General features: G+C 44.4%; 1 long non-coding RNA gene and 1 pseudogene across 1 annotated transcript in view; one reads left to right on the top strand and one right to left on the bottom strand.

Moving 5' to 3' along the window:
• The window catches only part of LOC142726864 (uncharacterized), a 78,164-nt pseudogene extending 58,543 nt beyond the window's left edge, over positions 1-19,621 (top strand).
• Positions 1-23,993, bottom strand: part of LOC142726866 (uncharacterized) — a 138,797-nt gene that overhangs the window by 58,033 nt on the left and 56,771 nt on the right. The gene's annotated exons all lie outside the window — the stretch shown is intronic.

The following is a 23,993-nucleotide window of genomic DNA, read 5'->3' on the forward strand; positions in this document are numbered from 1 at the left end:
ACTTCAGAAATGAAGTGGAACCTAAAAAAAAAAAAAAAATAAGGCAATAATTTGCTTCTCCTGATGAGCATTGCCTACTCCAAGACGAACCCAGTTTTGCCCGTTTGTATAAACGGAGACTCCTATTAGACCGTGTCAGTGTCCGGTTTTCCCAAGCATACACCACCGAGACGTTTATTTCTATTGAGGAGTCCTTGGTACATTTTAAAGGGAGGCTTCAATTCCGCGAGTACCTGCCGAGTAAGAGGGCAAGGTATGGCGTGAAGATGTATAAGCGGTGCGAGAGTGCATCAGGGTATACCTACAAATTTAGGATATATGAAGGGAAGGACACCAGTATTCAGCCCCCAGAATGCCCTCCCCCCCCTTACTGGGAGTTAATGCAAAAATTGTGTGGGATTTGGTGCACCCACTGCTAGACCAGGGTTACCACCTCTACCTGGATAATTTTTATACCAGCGTCCCTCTCTTCAACTGCCTCGCTTCCAGAAGTCATGCGGCACCGCTAGAAGAAATCTGAGAGGCCTCCCTAAGACTCTGCTTGGGCAAACACTCAGAGGGGGTGAGAGCAGGGCACAATCTAGCAGCAACATATTGTGTGTCAAGTACAAGGACAAGAGAGATGTCACACCAGTACCCATGTACCTGTACGAGGTACCAGTACAAAGACCCCTAAACCAGACTGCATCCTGGACTACAGTAGGTACATGGGAGGGGTGGACTTGTTAGATCAAGCCCTGAAGCCCTACAGCGCCATGCGGTGTGGTATAAGAAGCTGGCCGTGCACATCATACAGATGGCATTGTACAATGTGTACGTGTTACGTCGATGTACAGGCCAGAGGGGAACTTTCCTGAAATTTCAAGAGGTGGTTATCAAGAAACTAATTTTTAGGGACCAAGAAGGGGGGGGGCACCCAGTACTTCTGGAAGCATGGCCACATGCATCATACCAGGGCAACACTTTCCAGGAGAAGTTCCCCAAACTGGCAAGAAAGGAAAAAGTGAAAATAGGTACAAAGTCTGCTATAAGAGGGGGATAAGGAAGGACACAATATATCAATGTGACACGTGTCCCGAAAAACTAAGGCTCCATATGAAAGAGTGCTTCAAAATTTATCATACATCCTGTAAAGGATTTGCCAGACACAGGTTCTGTGTCGACGCCCGTGGGCAATCAGTCTGCACCTGCTCCTATGTCTGTGAGACTGACTCCATCTTCCACCACTCAGGATGTCAGGCTTAGGAGTGGGAGAGCCTATCACAGCCTGGCCAGACGGAGCTAGTTCCCGCCCACTGTCTATTTATAGCTGCCTTTCCTGTTCCTCCTTTGCCTGTGATTCTTCTATGCTTGTTTCCTGGCTTGCTGCTGCTGCTGCTTGTACTACTGATCCTCTGCTTGTTATTGACCTTGGCTTTCTGACAACTCTCCTGCTCAGCGTTTTGTACCTTGCTCACTCCTTGTTTGACTCGGCTCGTTCACCACTCTTGTTGCTCACGGTGTCTCCGTGGGCAGCTGCCCCGTTTCCCTATCTTCTGTGTACCCCTGTCTGTTTTGTCTGTCTTGCACTTACTGAGCGTAGGGACCGTCGCCCAGTTGTACCCTGTCGCTTAGGACGGGTCGTTGCAAGTAGGCAGGGACTGAGTGGCGGGTAGATTAGGGCTCACCTGTCTGTCTCCCTACCTTGTCATTACACATCCCTTGATTTTTAATCTACCCCAGTTTTACTTACCCTGATGCACTCCGCACAGCTTATCCCCCCTTTCCCCTCTGAGCCCTGCTGCATGCCCAGGCAGCTGATAACAGCCACATGTAGGGTATTGCCATACCCGTGGGAACACACATTACAGTTTATAGGGTGTATGTCTCCGGTCAAAATGCTCACTACACCTCTAAATGAATGCCTTAAGGGGTGTAGTTTTTAAAATGGGGTCACTTCTTGGAGGTTTCAACTGTACTGTTACCTCAGGGGCTTCTGCATACATGACTTCGCACCAGAAAATCCCCAGTAGGCCAAATGGTGGTCCTTTCCTTCTGAGCCCTCCCATGGTCCCAAACGTCAGTTTATCACCACAAATTGGGCATTGCCGCACTCAGGACAAATTGGGCAACAAAATGGAGTGTTTTATTTCTTGTGAAAATAAGAAATTTTTAGCTAAAACTACATATTATTGGAAAATATATATTTTTTTTAAATTCCCAGCCCAATTCAAATAAGTTCTGTGAAGAAACTATGGGGTCTAAATGGCCACATTACCCATCAATTAATTCCTTGAGGGGTGTAGTTTCCAAAATGGGGTCACTTCTGGTGGGTTTCCATTGCTTTGATACCTCTGGGGCTCTGCAAATGCGACATGGCACCCGAAAACCAATCCAGCAAAATCTGGACTCCAAAGAACAAATAGTGCTCCTTTCCTTCTAAGCCCCCCTATGGGCCCAAACGGCAGTTTAGCACCACAAATGGGGTATTGCTGCACTCAGGACAAATTGGGCAACAAAATGGAGTGTTTTATTTCTTGTGAAAATAAGAAATTTTTAGCTAAAACTACATATTATTGGAAAATATATATTTTTTTTAAATTCCCAGCCCAATTCAAATAAGTTCTGTGAAGAAACTATGGGGTCTTAATGGTCACAATACCCATCAATTAATTCCTTGAGGGGTGTAGTTTCCAAAATGGGGTCACTTCTGGTGGGTTTCCATTGCTTTGATACCTCTGGGGCTCTGCAAAAGCGACATGGCACCCGAAAACCAATCCAGCAAAATCTGCACTCCAAAGAACACACAGCGCTCCTTCCCTTCTGAGGCCACCCATGGGCCCAAACGGCAGTTTATCACCACAAATGGGTTATTGCTGCACTCAGGACAAATTGGGCAACAAAATGGGGTATTTTGTTCCCTGTGAAAATAAGAAATGTTGATGAAAAATGACATCTTATTGGAAAAAATGTATTTTTTTTTCATTTCACAGCCCAATTCAAATACGTGCTGTGGAAAAACTGTGGGGTCAAAATGGTAACAACAACCATAAATTAATTCCTTGAGGGGTGTAGTTTCCGAAATGGGGTCACTTCTGGTGGGTTTTCATTGCTTTGATATCTCTGGGGCTCTGCAAATGCGACATGGCACCCGAAAACCAATCCAGCAAAATCTGGACTCCAACAAACACATAGCTCTCCTTTCCTTCTGAGCCCTCCAATGGGCCCAAACGGCAATTTATCACCACAAATGGGGTATTGCCGCACTCAGGACAAATTGGGCAACAAAATGGGGTATTTTGTTACCTGTGAAAATAAGAAATTTTGATAAAAAATGACATCTTATTGGAAAAAATTTCATTTTTTTAATTTCATAGCCCAATTCAAATACGTGCTGTGTAAAAACTGTGGGGTCAAAATGGTAACAACAACCACAAATGAATTCCTTGAGGGGTTTAGTTTCCGAAATGGGGTCACTTTTTGGGGATTCCTACTGTTTTGGCACCTCAACACCTCTTCAAACCTGGCATGCTGCCTAAAATATATTCTAATAAAAAAGAGGCCTCAAAATGCACTAGGTGCTTCTTTGCTTCTGGGGCTTGTGTTTCAGTCCACGAGCGCACTAGAGACACATGTGGGACATTTCTAAAAACTGCAGAATCTGGACAATACATATTTAGTATTGTTTTTCTGGTAAAACCTTCTGTGTTACAGAATTTTTTTTTATACAATTGAAATTCAGCAAGAAAAATTAAATTTGCAAATTTCACCTCTACTTTTCTTGAATTTCTGTGAAATGCCTGAAGGGTTAAATAAACTTTCTAAATGCTGTTTTGAATACTTTGATGGGTCTAGTTTTCAAAATGGGGTGTTTTATGGGGGTTTCTAATACATAGGCCTCTCAAAGCCACTTCGGAACTGAACAGGTACCTTAAAAAAGGGCTTTTGAAATTTTCTTAAAAATATGAAAAATTGCTGTTTATGTTCTAAGCCTTGTAACGTCCAAGAAAAATAAAAGAATGTTCAAAAAACTATGCCAATCTAAAGTAGACATATGGGAAATGTGAACTAGTAACTATTTTGGGTGGTATAACTGTCTGTTTTACAAGCAGATGCATTTATATTTTGAAAAATGCTATTTTTTATAAATTTTCTCTACATTTTGCAATTTTTCACCAATAAACACTGAATATATCGTCCAAATTTTGCCACTAACATAAAGCCCAATGTGTCACGAGAAAACAATCTCAGAATCGCTTGGATAGGTTTAAGCATTCCGACGTTATTACCACATAAAGTGAAATATGTCAGATTTCAAAAATGCGTCCTTAAGGGGTTAATAATGTAATTCCCCCAAAAAAATGTAGTTCAGGGACATTGGGGGTCCATTATCTGTAATTGATAGCAGTGGGATTTTGTACTGGAAAATGTAATTCCAGGACTTGATCACCCACAAATAAATAAAATCATAAAGAGTAAAATTAGTTTCACGGTCTGAAAAAATATGCTCTATGACCTTTCCCAAAAGAAATCCTCCCTACTTGGAAATCCCACAAACTAAAAAGAAAGTATAAATAAATCGACTCCCTAAAAAGACCCACACCCCCTTTTTTTTTTTTTGTGTTAATATTAGTAATTGTAATCTGTGTGATAGGTTTTGAAAGAGGGGTAGTTTCAAAGGCCTGGTTTTGATAGACACATGGGGAGTAAAAGCGGGTATCCCTACTCCTTCCCTGCTTACTACATACCCGGCACCTTTTTTGGAGATATTTTTGGGTCTCGGTGAAAGGGACGGGGTGTAAAAAGTGGCGCTCTGAAAGTCTGCGCACATATTCAGACTCGCAGGTATAGTGGAATCAAAACTCCTGCTCCTGGTACTGAAAAAAAGTGAGCGTTACTTAGGCCTTTTTAAAAAGAACAAAACTGTTATACGTAGTAATCTGAATTAAGGAGATTGGCACCTTTTTGTACTAGGCATATTTTTTCTTCACCGGGTAAGGTTGAAGCACCTGGTCTGAAAGATCTACACCCCCAATAAATTTGTTTCATTTTTACCCCATATCTGGCTCGTTTGGAGGGGATGAATTGACAAAAAGAAATACGGCCTTTAAAGCTCATAAGTGATTCATCTACAGATAAATCCCTTAGAAGGGCGATTAATGGCCTTAATTTATTAAGCCAATCACAGCCTGGGTCACTTCTTGGGGGGACTTGGGAATTATTGGTAAAATACATGAACCGCATTAGGGCTTCATAGCGGTTTCTGGACATCACTGCTACAAATACAGGGATAGCGTGGACAGCACTAGAAGTCCAGTAGGACCGGACAGATGTTTTTGTTTTTTTAACCAAACCCAAATTGAGAGTAATGCCTAAAAATATTTTAATTTCTGGGACACTTGTGCCATTCCACATTCTTAAGTACATAGATGCAGACTTTTGCAGAACAAATTAAATAGCATAAAGATTAGTCTGCTGGACAATTAATTGTAGGACTGTATCACATACGTATAAATAAAAAAAATCATAGGCTGTAATATTTGCAACATCGACATTAATTCCTGGAGTCGCTTCCATTTGGGGTACTTGGGGAGAAAACTATAGTGCGGGATCCCACATTGCAGGAGGGACTGCAACACTCGGCCCTGCACTTGACACCTCGACAGCGACGGCTGTATCTACCACCATAGGGCTATGGGGTCCAGTGGTAGAATTGGAATCGCCACTGTCGGAAAAAGGTTCCGCTTCTGAAGCGGTGTCGGTCTCTCAGAACTGTCGAAGCATAGTGAGGCTTGCTCCGCACGGTACATTCTCTGAGACATTATGTGTGGGTACATACACAAGCTCTATACGTCCTAATATAACCTAAAGTAAGCCTAAGAATAACACTAAGGCCGAGTTCCTACACGTAGTGGAAATTCTGCAGCATTTTCAGTAGCAGCAAAGTAGGTGAGATTTACCAAATCTCATGCCCACGCTGCGGAAAAAAACCTGCAGTGTAAACGTCAATAAATTTACCTGCGGTGCAGAATTTAATTCCGCAGCATGTCAAATTATGCTGAGTTATTGTTGATTTTCCATTGCGAGTATTCACATTCAATTCAATGAGGATTCAAAACCCGCAACAGAAAGCCAAGTTTTGCGGCGTAATCGTAAAGATCGCACTTCCGGAAAAAAAAACAAAAACATACTTACCCAAAATGCCCTCCTTCCTCCTGGGATGACGTTGCGTCCCATATGACCCCTGCAGCCAATCACAGGCTGCAGCATCACAGTTCTTGCAATGTCATCCAGGGAGGCTGGAGCGGACATCAGAGGAGGGAGGGTGTAAGTATGAACGGCTTTTTTCCGCAGCGAATATTGCATTAGAAAAACTGCACCACAATGTAGTGCGATTTTGGGACGAAATATACTGCGGGTTCTAGGTTGGACACGCTGCGTGATTTTTACGTAGCGTATCCGCCCCTGTGGGTACCCAGCTTAAAACATTTTTTTTTTCTTTTTTTTTTGTTTTGCTTGTTTCGTTTTTGTTTTTTATAACAGACGTAAAAATAAAATAAAGCCCTAACCCTAATGAAGCCCTGATCTAGCCTTACAGATAGTACTGCTATTACAGCCCTAAATCCTAACCTTAATCTATTATATAATATATATATATATATATATATATATATATATATATATATATATATATATAAAAATATATATATTAGGTAGAAAAAAGTTGCACTTCAGAGAGTTCAAGTATCACGGTGCTATGCGTCCTTGACCGTCATCCACACGGTCCTGAATTGGATACACAAACGAGGAAATAGACGCAGCACTCCAAAAGTAGTTGCAAAGATAGTGGTTTATTCACCCATGTACAGAAATAGCTACGTTTCAGTCCTCTCAGCAGGACCTTTGTCAAGCTTGACAAAGGTCCTGCTGAGAGGACTGAAACATAGCTATTTCTGTACATGGGTGAATAAACCACTATCTTTGCAACTACTTTTGGAGTGCTGCGTCTATTTCCTCGTTTGTATATATATATGTATATATATATATATATATATATATATATATATATATATATATATATATATATATACGTATGTATATATATAATTAGGTGATCGGGGTGTTTTTTTCGTAGTGCACACTGATCTACTTTTGATAGTTCATTGTATGACTGCAAAATAATTCCCAACAGTTGCCGGGTTCCTCGATCAGCACAGGGGGGGGGGGGGCGGTCTATGGCTCTTCTTGTAGGGACAGTCCATCAGCATTTTGGTGTTGGCTTCCCCGTTTGTATTGTTTTCAATAGTTTTTTATTAAACAGTTTTTTGTAATATAATAATAACACAGACTCGCAGAGTCTCAACTTTTGCATATCAATAATACAATTAAACAAAGTATTAGACCAACATGGTCTCCAATAAATCTCACATTATATATCATTCATGATGTCAACACTTCTGCCAAATATATAGTATATAAATGCCTTCATTACTAACATAGGTAACCAATCTTGACATCACATTGCTTTATAGAGTACCTTAACATGGCCTCTAAGGAAAAAATATAAGAGAGAAAAGCAAAACACACACAATAAACAAAAGAAGGATAAGGAGGGGGGGAAGGAAAGGTGTAGGGTAGAAGGGTCTCCTAACCATCTCTATGTATTCACGAAAATGTGTGGTTCCTCCATGGGTCCCAAATGGCATCAAATTTGTCTAATGTACCCGCCAGCAGATGTGTTAGGCGGTCATTAACCATTATCCATGAGATCTTAGCGATCAACATATCCATAGACAACGTGGATGTTCGCCAGGCCCTAGCAATAGTTATTTTAGCTGCCAGAAACACATATCGGAGAAATTTACATGCGGGGGCCCGAACCTCGGGAATAGGGCCGCATAGCAGAGCCGTAATCACATCCCTGGGGGGTTTGACTTGGATCACTGTGTTAATAAGCTGGTATACCTGGTTCCAAAAGGTGGCAACCACTGGACACTCCCATAGAATATGCATTAGTGTACCCTCCGCACCACATTGTCTAAAGCAGTGCTTATCCACCAATGGGTTAAAGCGAGCTATACGAGTAGGGACCATATACCATCTCATTAATACTTTATAACCCGCTTCCACCAAGGATGTATTGATAGATAGTTTTGAGGTCGTACATGCCATCTCCCGCCACTGCTCCAATTCCACTCCCGTACCTAAATCGTGTTCCCATCGTGTCATGTAAGGGAGTTTACCTTCCGGAGTAACCAGATCGGAATATATCGTGGAAATTTTATGTCGTAAGCCAGAAAGCCAACACAGCCGTTCAAAAGTGGTCAATGTGCTGATGTCCCCCCTCCTGGATTTCCAGTTCAACAAGAAGTGGTGTATCTGGATATATCTAAAATGCTCCGATGGGGGCATCGAGTGTGAGTCCTTAAAGTAATCCAGAGTTCTGATGTCCCCCCCTACAAAAAAGTCCTTAATCCTGTAAAACCCCTTATTGAGCCACCACCGGAATTCCATTCTACGCAGACCCGGAGGAAAGGCAGAATTACCCGTGATGGTCATGAGCGGATTATGGGGTGATTTAATATGGAATCTCTTTCTAAGCGAGTCCCACAGCTGTAACATCTGAGAAAGCACAGGGGAGAGAACCGGAGGCCTGTCCGAGGACTCCATCCACAGTAGCGTTTCCAGCGGGAAACTGGTACATGCGGCCGTCTCAATTTGCGTCCACTGGGGACAGTATGGTCTCGCATACATATCTGTAAATTGCGCCAGACGTGCTGCGTGATAGTATTGTTGGATATTGGGAACCCCCAGACCCCCCGCCGTTTTAGGGGTGAATAAAGTTTGTCTCTGTATTCTCGGTCTTTTAGAACCCCAAATAAACCCCATGATGAGCCCTTGGATTTGTCTAAGCGCCTTCTGAGGGACCACAATAGGGAGCGTGCGAAAATAATATAGCAATCTGGGCAATATCGTCATTTTGATGGAGGCAATGCGGCCAAACCATGAAAGATTAAGAGGGGACCATCTAGTGAGATCCGTAGCTATTTGTTGAAAAAGTGGAGGGAAATTGTCCTCGTAAAGGGACTCTATGGTAGGCGTCAATTTAATACCCAAATACGTCAATCTACGTGCATCCCAATGAAAATCAAAGTTAATTTTTAGGAGCTTCACTACCCCTATTGGCAATGTAAGATTCATTGCCACCGACTTGGAGTGATTGACCTTAAGCCCAGACAGCTTGCCAAACTGATCAAGAATATGAAAGAGATTCGGCAATGATGTGAGAGGTGTCGATATGAAAAGCAGTATGTCATCCGCAAACAAGGCACATTTGTGTTCTACTCCTCCCACCTTCACCCCCCTAATGTCGGGAGAATCTCGTATGAGGTTGGCCAATGGCTCAATAGCCAGCGCAAACAGGGAAGGCGATAGCGGGCACCCCTGTCGCGTTCCTCTGCATATTGGAAAAGCTCCCGACATAAATCCCCTAGAATTTATTTTTGCTGTAGGAAGACAATATAAGATCTTAAGAATAGACAAAAATCCCGTACCGAAGCCCATTCTCTCAAGGACATAAAACAAATAGTCCCAGGATAGCGAGTCAAAGGCTTTCTGAAGGTCAAGGCTTAATAACATACTTTGACGTCCGGAAGTGCCATCCCACCCCGAACGAACAGCTGAGATAATGTCCACAGCCCGTCTCGTCTGGTCTTCCGCCTGGCGGAGGGGTATAAATCCCGCCTGATCCTTATGTATATATGTGGCTAGGAATGAATTCAATCTAACCGCCAGAATTTTTGTCATAATCTTAAGATCCACATCAAGAAGGGATATCGGGCGATAGTTAGCCTGATCTGTATGATCCTTATGAGGCTTGGGGATAAGATGTATATAGGCTAGATTCGAAAAAGGGGGCAAATTGTTACCCTCCCGATAAGCATTGAACAATTCAACCATGTGCGGGGCCAGGACCTCCCTAAAGTGTTTGTAATAACCTGAGGAAAACCCATCTGGCCCCGGGGCTTTGTGAGCCTTCAGATTTTTAATAACATCCAATACCTCCTCCAATCTAAATTCAGCATCCAGTGTTTCTCTATCCCCTTGGGAAAGTTTAGTAGGGAATGTTTTTTCCAACAAGACCCTAGCCTTATTTTTATCAAACTGAGGTGGAGCTGAGTACAACGCTGAATAAAAATCCTGAAAGGCCTTTACAACTTTTGTGGGATTCTGTGATAAAGATCCATCCGCCAATCGCAGTTTCGGTGGTGTTGAGGTGTTAAATCGGGGCGTGAGGCGTCTAGAGAGTAATGTTCCCGGTTTATCCCCTTGTGTAAAAAACTTATGTTGTGACCAACGCAGACTTTTTTCCGCCCAACTTGTCAGACATAAATTTAATTCTGTTCTAGCTTCTGCTAATTTTGCTTTAATAACTGCTGAGGGGTCTGTTTTAAATTTCTTAGACAGGTCCGCAAACTTCCTCTCCTTTAACGCCAGAACCTCCTTCAACCGTTTCTTATTACGCGAGGCTATCTGGATGAATTTCCCCCTAATCACTGCTTTGTGAGCCGCCCAATTGGACATAATTGAGGTGTCTGGTGCCTTATTAAGTAGAAAATATGTGTCCAATTCCCTTTGGATTTCTTTAACTATCTCCTGATCCGATAGTAATGACTCATTCAATCTCCAAGAGGAGATAGGCGGTCTCCCACATAAATCTGACAACCGAACCACAATCGGGTCATGATCAGACCAGGGTGTAGCTAAAATCCTAGCATCCGTGACCTTAGGGAGTAAGCTAGTTGACATCATAACATGATCAATACGGGTGTGGATATTATGGGCCGAGGAGAAATAAGTATAATCCCTTGCTGTGGGGTTAAAATCCCGCCAGACATCTATGACGTCCACCGAATGGAAGAAACGTGCTACTTGTATGCTGGTTGACGTAGGAGGTATAAGTCGCACCCTGAATGCGTGGGATTTATCCATGGACGCGTCCAAGGCGATATTAGAATCCCCACCCATGATTATCGGGCCCTCTATCGATGAATGGATCTTGCGCCACATACCCTGGAAGAACGCCGGTTGATTGGAGTTCGGGGCATAGTAGTTAATAAAGGTTATTGGAGATTCATGTAACAGACCCGAGACCAGGATGTACCTGCCATCCGGGTCAGAGATCGTGTTGTGAGGTGTAAACGGGACCGACCGAGACAACCATATGCCCACTCCCCTGTGCTTAGTAGAGGCACTAGCCAAAAATTTTTGTGAGTAGTGTTTATGAAAGTACGATGGAGCAGAGGAGGTAGAAAAATGCGTTTCCTGTAAAAATAGTATATCAACATGAGAGGATTTATAATACAAGAAAGCTTTTCGACGCTTGATCGGGGAATTAAGGCCCTGCACATTATGTGTGAGTAAGCTAAAGGTTTTAGCAGATTCCATGGCCGCCATCATAGAGCAGGAGGTAGAACCATGTGCGTATTAGGATCCCGCCATAGAGACAAAGGTCAGAAATAGGAAAGAAAGGAAAGGGAAGGGGGTAAAAGACAGAACAAAAATAAGACATACACAAGGTATCAATAGTACCGAACATAGTCTACCGACTAGGCAGTCAAGGAAGACTGCTAACAGGGGGACAGCAGACCGTCGTGAAGGCACAGCATTTCCGAAAATATATATCCAGACATTCAACCCCTTAACCTATATCAACCCTGAGCATAATAGGCATTCACATGTTAAATATAAGGTAAAGCAAACTTTCATATTTTTAAAAAAAAAACAAAACAAACATATCTATAGCCAGAGTACCAACTCACTGCGAACTTGACCCATCCAAACCCTTCCTCGCCTTTTTCGGGTCAGCTTATAAACAAATTTCCATTACTATAAGTGGGAGTCCAGAGAAGCAAAAGAAATCCCCACATCCCCCCCAACGTATGGATCCCCGGCTCCCAGTCCGCTGAGAACTGCAAATGGCGGTATCCGGCTGAAATTCAGCCTCCGTGCTGCTTGAAGACATCTCCGGCCGATATGAAGAATAAAGAAAGAGAAAGAAAAAGAAACTATCTGCTTCTATAATCGACCTCCTTTCCGTCATGTCGGATTCAATTGTTGCCGACGAGATTCCACCCTCTGTTCCCGAGGAAACTCTGGACGGCCTCCTTGGGTACGCCATATTGGTGACAACGGGGGATCCCGTATGGGGAGTCGGGAGGAACTGGCTTTATCCTGGGGTGGTAGAATATGTAAGTCCCTCAGCAGGTCCTCTCCCTCCTGTAGCGTAGAGAAGCCATATTGCCTATTATTGCGCATGAAGAGGAGACGAAATGGGAATGCCCACCGGTATGGAATCGCATGGTGTTTGAGGGTCTGCAGAATAGGGCGAAGCATCCGCCTTTTTTGAATGGTTTGGGGAGCCAAATCAGCATATATCTGAACCGCTGTATTATAAATGGTGATCACCGGAAGCTTCCTAGCTCTTTCCATCACCTTCTCCTTAATCGAATAATAGTGGAGTTTCACTATAATATCTCTGGGAAGTCCATCCCTCCTCATGGCCGTCAAAGCTCTATGGGCCCGGTCAATTTCCATATGTGATTCCGATATATCAGGTATCAAGGTAGTGAGTAGCAGGCGAACCACCCCCGGTACCTCCGTCTGAGATTCCGGGACCCCTCTGATCCTGAAGTTATAGCGTCGAGAACGGTTTTCCAGGTCCTCAATTCTGGTGTTCGCTTCCTCCAATTGCTCCTGCAGATCCTCCATAAATCTAGTATTCTGGTTAACTCTTGCAGTGACTGAGGTCATTTTGGTCTCAATAGCCTGCATATGCGCCCCCACTTTGTGTAAATCTTGATGTACCGCGGCTATCTTGGAGCTTATTTCCCCCATCTGAGCTTGCATGGCTCTTGATATGCAGGAAAAGATGGCGTCCTCTGTCAACCCGGAAGTAATGGCCGGCTGCATGGGCGAGTGCTGTGAGACGTGAACGGGCGCTAATTGCGGCAGTCCCAGGTCTGGGATCGGGCCCTCTTCTTGTAAATCCTCCTGTGCCTGCAATAGTGATGTGCTGCTATTTTCCCGCAGGAGCACAGGATAATCCTGTGATAACACCGCCGAACTGGATTCTATCTGTGTCCCCTGCTGCTGCTGCAGCAGGCCTTGCTCCGCCATGTTCGGCGCCGCCATCAGCATATCTGCCACGGACCTCTGAGCCTGGGTTTGCTTACCCCTTCTTCCACTCCCTCTGGCCATAGGTGGATGCCCGAACCTCTAAGGTACCTCTCCTTTCTTTTATGGGTCTCGATGTCTGCTGTTAGCGATATATATGCTGGATTGCCTTCACGAGGTGCGGAGCCTGGTTAGAACGCGTCCACCATGTTCAGCTGCGCGCATGCGCCCCCCCCCGTTTGTATTGGATGGAGAAGCTGTAAGGTTGTAAGGACAGGCTCCACCGCAGTAATCGTCCATTGTCCCCTGACCCTCGGTTCAGCCATGTGAGGGGATTGTGATCCGTTACAATTGTAAAGTCTCTGTCATAAAGGTATGGCTGTAATTTTGAGAGCCCATACGATGGCAGGGCACTGTCTTTCAATAGTGGCACAGGCAACGTCCCGATCTAGTAGTTTACGACTGATGAAAGCAACTGGATGTTCAAGCCCAGCCGCGTTTATCTGGCTAAGAACTGCTCCAATACCGTAGGTGGATGCATCTGTCTGCACAAGGAACCTGTGCTTGTAGTCTGGTGCGGCCAAGACAGGGGCAGTGGTGAGAGCCGTCTTTAATGCTATAAAGGCTTCCTCACAGGCAGGTGTCCACTTCACCATACTAGGCATGTTTTTGCGGGTCAGGTCATTTAGGGGCTTTGCCAGGGAACTGAAATCGGAAACTCATTTTCGGTAGTAACTGGCGGTCCTCAAAAAGGCCAGTACTTGTTTCTTATTTTTAGAGGTAGGCCAGTTGCTAATGGCTTCCACCTTGGCAGGCTCAGGTCTTAGGTTCCCCTCCTACTCTGTGCCCCAGATATTGCACCTCAGCCATACCCAACTGGCATTTATCAGGACGAATTGTCAGTCCTGCTGCAAGAATATGGTCTAACACTATGCCTAAGTGTTTAAGATGTTCCTCCCATGATGTGCTGAAAATGGCAATATCATCCAAGTATGCACAGGCAAAGTCCTGACATTGTTCTAACAGCCGGTCTACCGATCTTTGGAAGGTTACTGGGGCATTTTTCATCCCAAAGGGCATTCCCAGGAACTCAAGAGTCCAAAGGGGGTAATAAATGCAGATCGCTTCCGGGTGTCCTCTTTTAGGGGTATCTGCCAGTACCCCTTGCTCAAGTCTTATGTAGTTACAAATTAAACACTGGCCAGCCGATCCAACAGATCATCAATCTGGGGCATAGGGTACTCGTCACATTTGATGGCATCATTTAGGCTCCGGTAATCTACGCAGAATCGCGTTGTGCCATCCTTTTTGGGCACCAGTATCAGAGGGGAGGCCCAGGGGCTCTGAGATGGCCTAATAATCCGAAGTTGTTTCATGTCCGCCAGTTCATTCTTGATCATGTCCCGAACGGCCTCAGGAACTCGGTAGCGGGCCTGCTGGATCGGGCGTTGTCCTGGAGTTTCCACGTGGTGGTGAGTGTTGTCCGTCCGGCGCTGAGGAAAACACGGAAGCCCTCGGTCCCAGCAAGCCGAGAATATCACCCTTTTGGATATTCAACAGATGGGGTCCCAGGGGCACTTGGTCCAGAGTACCCCCAGCTCGAGCCAGATGTAGAAAGTCCGGGAGGGAGTTGTCTCCTTCCTTATCACTAGGGGGATAGCAAATGGCCAAAACAGGTAGGGACCGGTCGTGGTAATCTTTCAGCATGTTGATGTGGACAGTCTCTTGTCGCCGGCCACTAGGGTTCATGGCAATGACGTAATTAGTGTCATTACATTTTCGGATAACTCGGTAAGGGCCATCCCATGTTGCTTGAAGCTTGTTGGCAGGGGCAGCGATAATCATGAGCACTTGTTGCCCTTCAATAAATTCACGGGTCCTTGCTTTCCGATCATACCAGGTCTTCTGGCTATACTGGGCCCCTTGCAGGCGTTCTTTAGCCAAGGTCACTAGTCGGGTAAGGCGTTCTCGAAATTCCAGAACATAAGGAATGACAGGTACTCCAGTGTCGGTGATATCTCCCAGTATTCCTTTAGAAGGGTGAGGACCCCACGGACCCTTCGACCATAGAGCAGTTCGAAAGGGGAAAATCCGGTTGACTCTTGGGTAGGCAAACAGGAGATGTGGCAGGTATTGCTCCCAGTTCCGTTCAGTGTCTGCAAAGGCACGTAGCAAATTTTTAGGGTTCCATTAAAATGGTCACACAGTCCATTGGTTCGGGGTGGTATGGGGTGGTGCGAATGGCTCGGACGCCGCAGGAACTGGACCAAGTCTGACGTGAACTGGATCCCTTGATCTGATAGTATTTCACTGGGAAATCCTACTCGGGTGAAGACGTAACAAGAGCCTCTGCTACCTTTATGGCTGTAATGCTGGACAGAGCCACGGCCTCAGGATACCGGTGGCATAATCCACCACCGTCAGGATATACTGTTTCCCTGTTCTGCTGGGGTGCACTAGAGTTCCTATTATATCTACAGCTAAAAGCTGAAATGGCTCCTCAATGATTGGCAGGGGTTGCATGGGTACCTTGTGACGGGCGCCTGGATGTCGCATCCATTGGCACAAATCACAGGTACGGCAGTATTGAACTATCGATTGCGAAATGCCAGGCCAGTAAAAGTTGTGGGTGAGTCTTTTCTCTGTCCGTTTCCTACCTTTATGTCTAAATAAGGGGATGTCATGAGCCAGTTGGAGTAGTTGCAGCCTATACTTTTGAGGGACAATGAGTTGCTTGGTAGTCACTTCAGGGATGATCCCACCCTGGGCCTCTACTAAACGATAATACAATCCCTTATCTCTGGTGATCCTATCCCCATTCTTTCCCTCCTGCCCAGTTTCTGCCCTTAGTTTAATAGCTGCCAAGGTCGGATCATCTTCTATTTCTTGCCTAAACTCTTCTCGGTCCCAAAAGTCCCCCAATGTAGAATCAGTTGATGCAGCTCTTACCAGTTCGGTTGGGGGCCCTGGAGGCTGCTCCACAGTCAATTCCGAAACTCTCTGTGCTTGGGCAGCTTGGTGTCGGGTGACGGCTCCCACAAAATGGCACTGTAATTCCCCAATGTCATTCCCAAGGAGAACATCCACAAGGAGTCCCCCCATAACACCAATCCAGAGTCTTTCCCCGTAACCATAATTCAAATGTACAGCAGCCTTCTGGATATATTTGCGAGTACACCCTACAAGTTCGATGGGTATTCCTGGGCCTTGATCGATTGCCTCTGGCCGAACAACACGGGGGTCAGCAATGGTCAGGAATGCCCCAGTGTCATCCTTCAGATGGCGCTGCCTTTGCTCTGGGTAACTTTGCGTAAGGGGTTGAATGCTATACATGCCAGAGGGTGTCTCCATGGTTCAGGGTTCAGCAGTCCACTCTGGTGGGGGTGGTGGTAACTCTTCCTCAGGCAGGATGGAGTGCACAAGATGCCGAGGGCGAGGGGGAAAAGATCGGAGCTCCCTTCGATTTCTTGAGGGGCACCTGGACTGTAAAGGGCCCGGCTGACCCCACCTATAACATTTCCTTTCTGAGAACCTTCCATATCGTGGTCAGAATTGTGGGGTCCCCGGATTGTTTGGCCTGGTTGTCATCGGCCTGCGGATGGGTTGAGGGGCATATATGACAGGAGGTGCCCGGGGGGCTGGGTTCGGCTGAGGTTTATTGTCCAGCAGACTCCTCCACTAAGGTTTGATGGTTAGTGCCTCATCAGCCAGGGCTGCAGCTCTATTCAATGTTGATGGCTCACATTCCCGGAACCATTTCCGTATTTCCTGGGGGCACTTGGCTTAAAACTGGAACCCATGCAGAATATCTTCCACAGTGAATCCACTTCCAGCCATCTCCGACACGCCTGGGACATTTTATGGGCATACATCCTAAAAGATCCTCCAGTAGTACAGGGAAGGTCTCAGAATTGGGCCCGATGTGAGTCTGGCATGACTACATAGTAATACAAAATAGTTTGTTTCACAATGTTTTAGTCCCGGTTCCACTGTGCGTCTAGGGTCCGGTATGCTTCTGCGGCTCCACCTTCAAGGAGCCCCACTAAAAAACGCATCCAATCAGAGGTGGGTACATCCAGCAGGGCGCTCTGATGTTCAAAGTCCTAGAAAAACCCTTCCACATCCCCAGTTACCTCATAAAATGTCTTGAAGTACTTCTGGATGACCCGTAAAGGTTCCTGCATTCTCTGGTTCTCACCCCAGGTAATATTCTAGCCTCTTTCAGCCTCCATTGCAGCTTGTCTCTGTTTTTTGCCATGCGAGCAGCTTCCAACTGATACTCCGGAGTAACGACTGGTCCCAGATCTGCCATTTCCTCCTCTTACCACACCAACCATTGGCTCTTAGTGGTAAGAGCCCCTGTCTCTGGAGCATGTCCATTAGCCACCTGGGAGGAGGTGATCTGGCTAGCACTCACCAGTAGATCAATTAATGGCTTTTTAGATAGTCACTGGTAGTTCAGTCCAAGTTCTCGGGCTCGTTCTTGGAGACTAAGGATGGTCCAGTTACGGAACTCATTCGCTGGGTGGTTCTCCATGGGGCTGCGCTCTGTTGATCCCGCTTCTGACACCAGTTGTCATGGGGTTCGTTAGGTTAATATACGATCAACAGAGCCAGTGAAGACAGGGCAACTCCAACAGGATTTATTGTATCCAATGCTGACAGACCAGGTCGCCCTCCACGCAGGGACAGCACACAGTCCACAATATCAGGTAAATACAGGAAACTCCTCAGAGCGCTGGCCTCAGCTTCAGCTCTCATTAAAGTCTACATCCAGGAGATCCCTCTCTTCCCCACGTCAAGCCCTTATATACCCCTCAGGGGGAGGAACATCTTGGCAGTTTCTAGTCACCATCATTTGTTATAATGACTTTAGTTTGTATTTCTACTGTCTGTATGTGAGTTGTGGTCTTTTGTACTATTATGTGTATTGTCCAACTATTGTCTGCCACAGCAAGGATGAGAACACAGGTCGGGGAGGTAATTGGATCTGCTGGGTTTGCTGCTCTGCACACTAGCTGAGTGATGGTGGTGCCTCCTGATGATCCCCTGTGGGGACTGGACAATGAGGACACTTTATGTCTTATGGCTGCGCGACCTGTGGTACCTGATTACAAAATGCATCCCTGAGGGCTCACAATAAACCACACAAAATGCATCATCACAACACATATAGCTTTTGAGGCAGATTTTTTAACTGAAGCCAGGTATTGATTCAAAGGTCTTTGCTTAAACTTCTCCCTCCTGCTTGATCCACTTCTGGCTTTGGCTCAAAAGAATGCATGTGTGTTTCCAGCCTAATATGAACGTCATACATGTGTCAACTTTGTGTCAACTTTTGTATTTTGTAACAAAATCACACAATACATTTTTAATCCTTACAGAAATTCCCAGTACGAATTCTGAGGGAAACTTCATGTTATCGATTAATTATAAAGTAGAAGATGAAGAGATCATGCAGCAGTCTTCAGGAGAAAACCTCATTACCCTTAATGTACAGCCAGGACTTCAAAGTACAGATCTGTTACATAATTCCACTAATCATGAGGAATCTTCTCCTGACCAACCACAGATAGTTGCAACAAGTACAGGTCAAAGAGTGGGTAAAAGGTTTCAATGTTGTAAACCGTTCACAAAATGTTCTCGTCATTTTACAAACAGAAGAATTAACGCGGGAGGTAAGCTGTATTCATGTTCAGAATGTGGGAAAATTTTTACAGATAAATCACATCTTGTTTTACATGGGAGAAGTCACACAGGAGAGAAGCCGTATTCATGTCCACTATGTGAGAAATGTTTTTCACAAATATCAGATCTTGTTAGACATGAGAGAATTCACACAGGGGAGAAGCCATACTCATGTTCAGAATGTGGGAAATGTTTTACACAAAAATCAAGTCTTGCTAAACATGTGAGAATTCACACAGGAGAGAAGCCATATTCATGTTCAGAATGTGGGAAATGTTTTAAAGATAGTTCAAGTCTTGTTAGACATGGAAGAATTCACACAGGAGAGAAGCCACATTCATGTTCAGAATGTGGAAAATGTTTTGCTACTAAAGACAAACTTAGGGATCATCAGAGAACTCACACAGGAGAGAAGCCTTATTCATGTTCAGAATGTGGGAAATGTTATACAGATAAATCAAGTCTTGTTATTCATGAGAGAATTCACACAGGAGAGAAACCGTATTCATGTTCAGAATGCAGGAAATGTTTTATAGATGAATCACGTCTTGTTAAACATGAGAGAAGTCACATGGGGAAAAGCCATGTTCATGTTCAGAATGTGGGAAATGTTTTAATAGTATAGGCAAACTTGGGGCTCATCAGAGAAGTCACACAGTGGAAAAGTCGTTTTGATGTTCAGGAGAATCCAGAGTGACAGTAAGGACAATGTGAGTTTTTGTTTTTAAAATAAATGGACATTTTTATATTTGACTTTCATTAAAACAGTATAACAAGATATAGGTGATGGAATTGAACAAAAAAACACTAACAAATTAACTTTGCAGTTAGAAAAAAAAAATGCAAAAGATTTTTTATTTTTTTTGTAAATATCAGAAGTGTATTATCACTACCTTAAACACCTACAATTAGAATCAGGTGTGGAGCACGAAATCACTTACATATGCGGTGGCGAATGGATACATGATTTTTCTGGTAATACCACAGTATTTACCTGCTACATCGTGTACACATTCGTCACTTATGTAAGTAATGTTGCGGCTGGCGATTTCATTTGTTCTTACCCTCAGGTAAGATTCACTTCTGGGAAAGATTTGTAGCAGAAATTTGTGAAACTGAAAACCATTCCATACAGGGTTGTTTCTGCAGCATGCACATGGATACTAGAAAGCCCCATTCAAATAAATGGGACAGCAGCAGACATTTCTGAAACACTGCTATTTGTGACCTGGAGTTTGACTCATTCCTTCATTTATATTTTACATGTCTTTTTAATACACTCTTGGATTTGGCTAAAAAAGCTGCAAGTGTGATTACAGCCTTAGAGAGGATCTAGGAGGAATGTGTCTCATTTAAACCTTTGACATTTGGTTTGCCCTTTGTTATTGAAATGTGTGGTATCACCATGCCAGAATGCTCTGAGGCCTTCAGAAAGGTTATGGATGTCTATAATTCAGGAACGGGAAGATGGCCAAAATATTAGATGTCAATCATTCCACTGTCCAGAAAACCATCTACATGTGGAGATTTCAGACAACTGCCAATTGGTCCAGGCCAGTCTGTCTCCGTAAGATCAGCCTGAGAGCAGAACACAAGATGCTGAAATAAGTTTCTGAGAACCCCATAATTTCTTTAAAGATCTACATGAAGATTTTGCCACTCTTGATGTCTACAATTGCAAAAATCAAAACTACATGTGGGTGTGCCAAAAGAAAACCTTAGCTATCCAGAAAAAAACATCAGGGAAAGAGTGAAGTTTGCTCATGAACCCCTTGGAAAAAAGCATGCAACTGTCTGCTATGGAAAGAAGAATCAAAAATGTATTTGTCCCCTGTATCAGAAGACATGTTTGGCATAAATTATAGACCGCATTTCACCAGAAAAATAACGAAATAACATACAACTTTTTATGGTTTGGGACTGCTAAACCGTATCAGGACCTGGGCAGCTCCTCATCCTAGAATCCACTAAGAATTCTACATTGGCAGAGTGCCACGAACCTGGCTGGGAGGATGGGATTCCATTTTGTCAGCTTCTAGTAGCGCTTAAAAGCACCGAGGCGTCGATACTAACAGACCCCCCGGTTTTCATCAGGGACCGACGCAAGGCTGTTTGGACTTCTCTGCGGGGAATCTGCAAATTGGGTGCCTTAAAAGAAGTAGCCTTGAATCGTGCAGATGTTACCACAGATGCAGCTCATGATCAGGATATAATAGCGTGGTCAGGATCACAGGTACAGATGCAGAGGTCAGAGATACAAGCAGAGTCGTAACACAGGAAGTTAGATCAGGTATAGTACAATGCTGGAGCTAGGTAGAAATGACCTGATACTCTGGCACCTGTTGGTGCTCAGAGAGAGGCATATATGGGCTGTCCTATAGTTAGGCGTCATGAATTGGGAACTGCGGGCCCAAGAGAAAAGTCTGGGCTTAGAAGGCACCATGGCATTACCAGGAGGAGGATTTGGCAGCATCCCTGATGTAGCTGCCAGGACAATCCTTTTGGGGTCAACTATAAACTCCGGCTCATAATGTACATCCATTGACGTTCTTGGAACCTGCGCAATAAGTGATGGGTAGATTGAACTGTGAGAATAACCACGACCATCTGGCTTGACGAGGGTTCAGATGTCGATTAGAGTGTAGGTACAGGAGATGCTTATGATCGGTATAATTCGTAACAGGATGTGAGGCTCCTTCCAGTAGGTGCCTCCATTCCTCTAAAACAAGCTTGATGGCTAGGAGTTCTTTGTTCCCGATCCCATAATTCTTCTCCGTGGGAGAGAAACTTCTGGAAAAGAACCCACAGGAGTGCATTCTTTCCGAGACCTGCCGTTGGGACAGAACACCTACCACAGCGAAGGAGGGGGCATCCACTTCCAGGAAGAAGGGAAGAGACGAATCAGGCTGGTTGAGGATTGGAGCAGAGAGGAACTCTGCTGTCAACTGATTTAATCCTTGATTGGCCTCTGGAGTCCACAGTTTGGGATCGGCCGACTTACGGGTGAGGGCTGCAATCGGGGCTATCAAGGAGGAGAATCCCTGAATAAATCGCCGGTAATAGTTGGCCAACCTCTGAACGGCCTTTAGCCTACTGGGTTGCGGCCAGTCTTGAATAGCCTCTACCTTGACTGGATCCATCTTGAGTCTGGTGCCCGACTAAATGTATCCCAGAAATGGAACAGAGGATTGCTCGAAGAGACACTTCTCCAGTTTACAATAAAGCGGATTGCTAAAATGAAGTGGCAGAAGTGCTCGTGTGAGCGCTCAGCTGCTTCGTTTCTGTTTGGCTTTTTCCGGAAAGCTGATGTATCGGAGTACGAGCTCATAGACTTTCTATTGAGCCCGTACTCAGATACATTGTTTTCCGGAAAAAGAGGAACAGAAATGCAGCGGCTGAGCGCTCACACGAGCGCTTCTGCCACTTCATTTTAGCGATTGGTGGGGGTCTAAGTGCTCGGACCCCCCAATCAAAACTTATGACATATCAGAAGTTTGTTGAACGTTTAGTTACCCTTTAAAGTAGGCTTTGGATCATGGCAATACAAGTAAACCCACCAAGGAATGGCCAAAAAAAAAAAAAAGAAATGGAGGATTCTTGAATGGCCAAGTGAATGCCTAGTTCTAAATGTTAGCAAGATGCTGGGGGGGGGGGGGGGGGGGGGTGAAAACTAGTTTTGCATGCTCCCCATGAAAGAGTAGGAAACAAAATCTCCCATATAAGAGACTACTAAACCGTAAAGCCTCATTTACATTTGCATATTTTGGTTAGTATTTTGCATCAGTATTTGTAAGGCATAACTAGTACTAGGTCCAAAGCATGGAAGACATGCAAATCTTTCCATTATACTTTTCTCTGCTTAAGTTCCGTCCCCAGTTTTGGCTTACAAATACTGATGCCAAATGGTAGCCAAAATACAGTGTGAATGAGGCCTTATAAAGGGGCAGAACCAGGTAATTGAGCCATAGAAGGAAGTGGCATATCTGTGAGGTATTTTTTTAAATCTTTTTATACTGTATGAATGAACATTAAATATTGATGCACATGTCAAAATATGTAAAGAAAAAAAGATTACATGGGGTGTCCTTACGTGACTGAAGTCGGAGATTTCAGGCTCCGTACACGTGTACTTTTGAAGGGTATGATAATGATTGTGAGTAAGCCCAAAACGACATTAGTGTTTTACCTTACACTTGAAAAAACTTTGTAGTTGTGTTACCATCCACAGAGCAGGTTTTTACATGAACTACCGTTCCTATTCTGACACAGCCGCAATGATCTCCCATCATTTTACACTAAACCTTATGTGTAACGTGTTGTTAGAATTTTTTTTTTTTAATAAAGTGCTTGTTTTATTCTCCGTGTTTGTTGAATTAGGTTTCATCAATGTACCTAAAAAGGGTTGTCTGTCTGTCTCTGTTTACAAAGCAATGATGTCACATCACATGGTGAAGATTGGCTGCCTTGGAGACAAGACATGGTGCCATCACGCCTCATAATCATAGGGAAGCAGGAAGCTGCAATGTGCGAATAGAGCAGAATAAAGGAGTATTTCCAACGCAGGATGTGCCATAAATTGCTGGTAGATGGAGGTGGTACCCGCACCTATGTGGAAAATAGGGGTCCCCTGACCTGCCTGATGAGTCGACTGCTGCATCATGGCGGAGAATTATTGGAGAAGTGGCTGTGCATGGGCATATACTAGATCCTCAGATACTCAAATCTGGATGTTTCCATCTGAGGAAGTCTGCAACCATGTTTTCTGATCCTTTTAGATGGACAAATGAGAAGAACTGATTTTACCTTGGCCCAGATGACATACAGTTAGGTCCAGAATTATTTGGCCAGTGACACAATCCTCATAATTTGGGCTCTATATGCCACCACATTGGATTTGAAATGAAACAACTGAGATGCAATTGAACTGTAGACTTTCAGGTTTAATTCAAGGGGTTGAACAAAAATATCCTGTGAAACGTTTAGGAATTGCAACCATTTTTATTACACAGTGAAGAGTACATCAGGGTATATGTAATATGTAGGAGTATATCAGGATATATGTAATCTGTGAGGAGTACATCAGGATATATGTAATCTGTGAGGAGTATATCAGGGTATATGTAAGATGAGGAGTACATCAGGGTATATGT

Source organism: Rhinoderma darwinii, unplaced genomic scaffold (assembly GCF_050947455.1).
Source record: "Rhinoderma darwinii isolate aRhiDar2 unplaced genomic scaffold, aRhiDar2.hap1 Scaffold_632, whole genome shotgun sequence".
Lineage (NCBI taxonomy): Eukaryota > Metazoa > Chordata > Amphibia > Anura > Rhinodermatidae > Rhinoderma > Rhinoderma darwinii.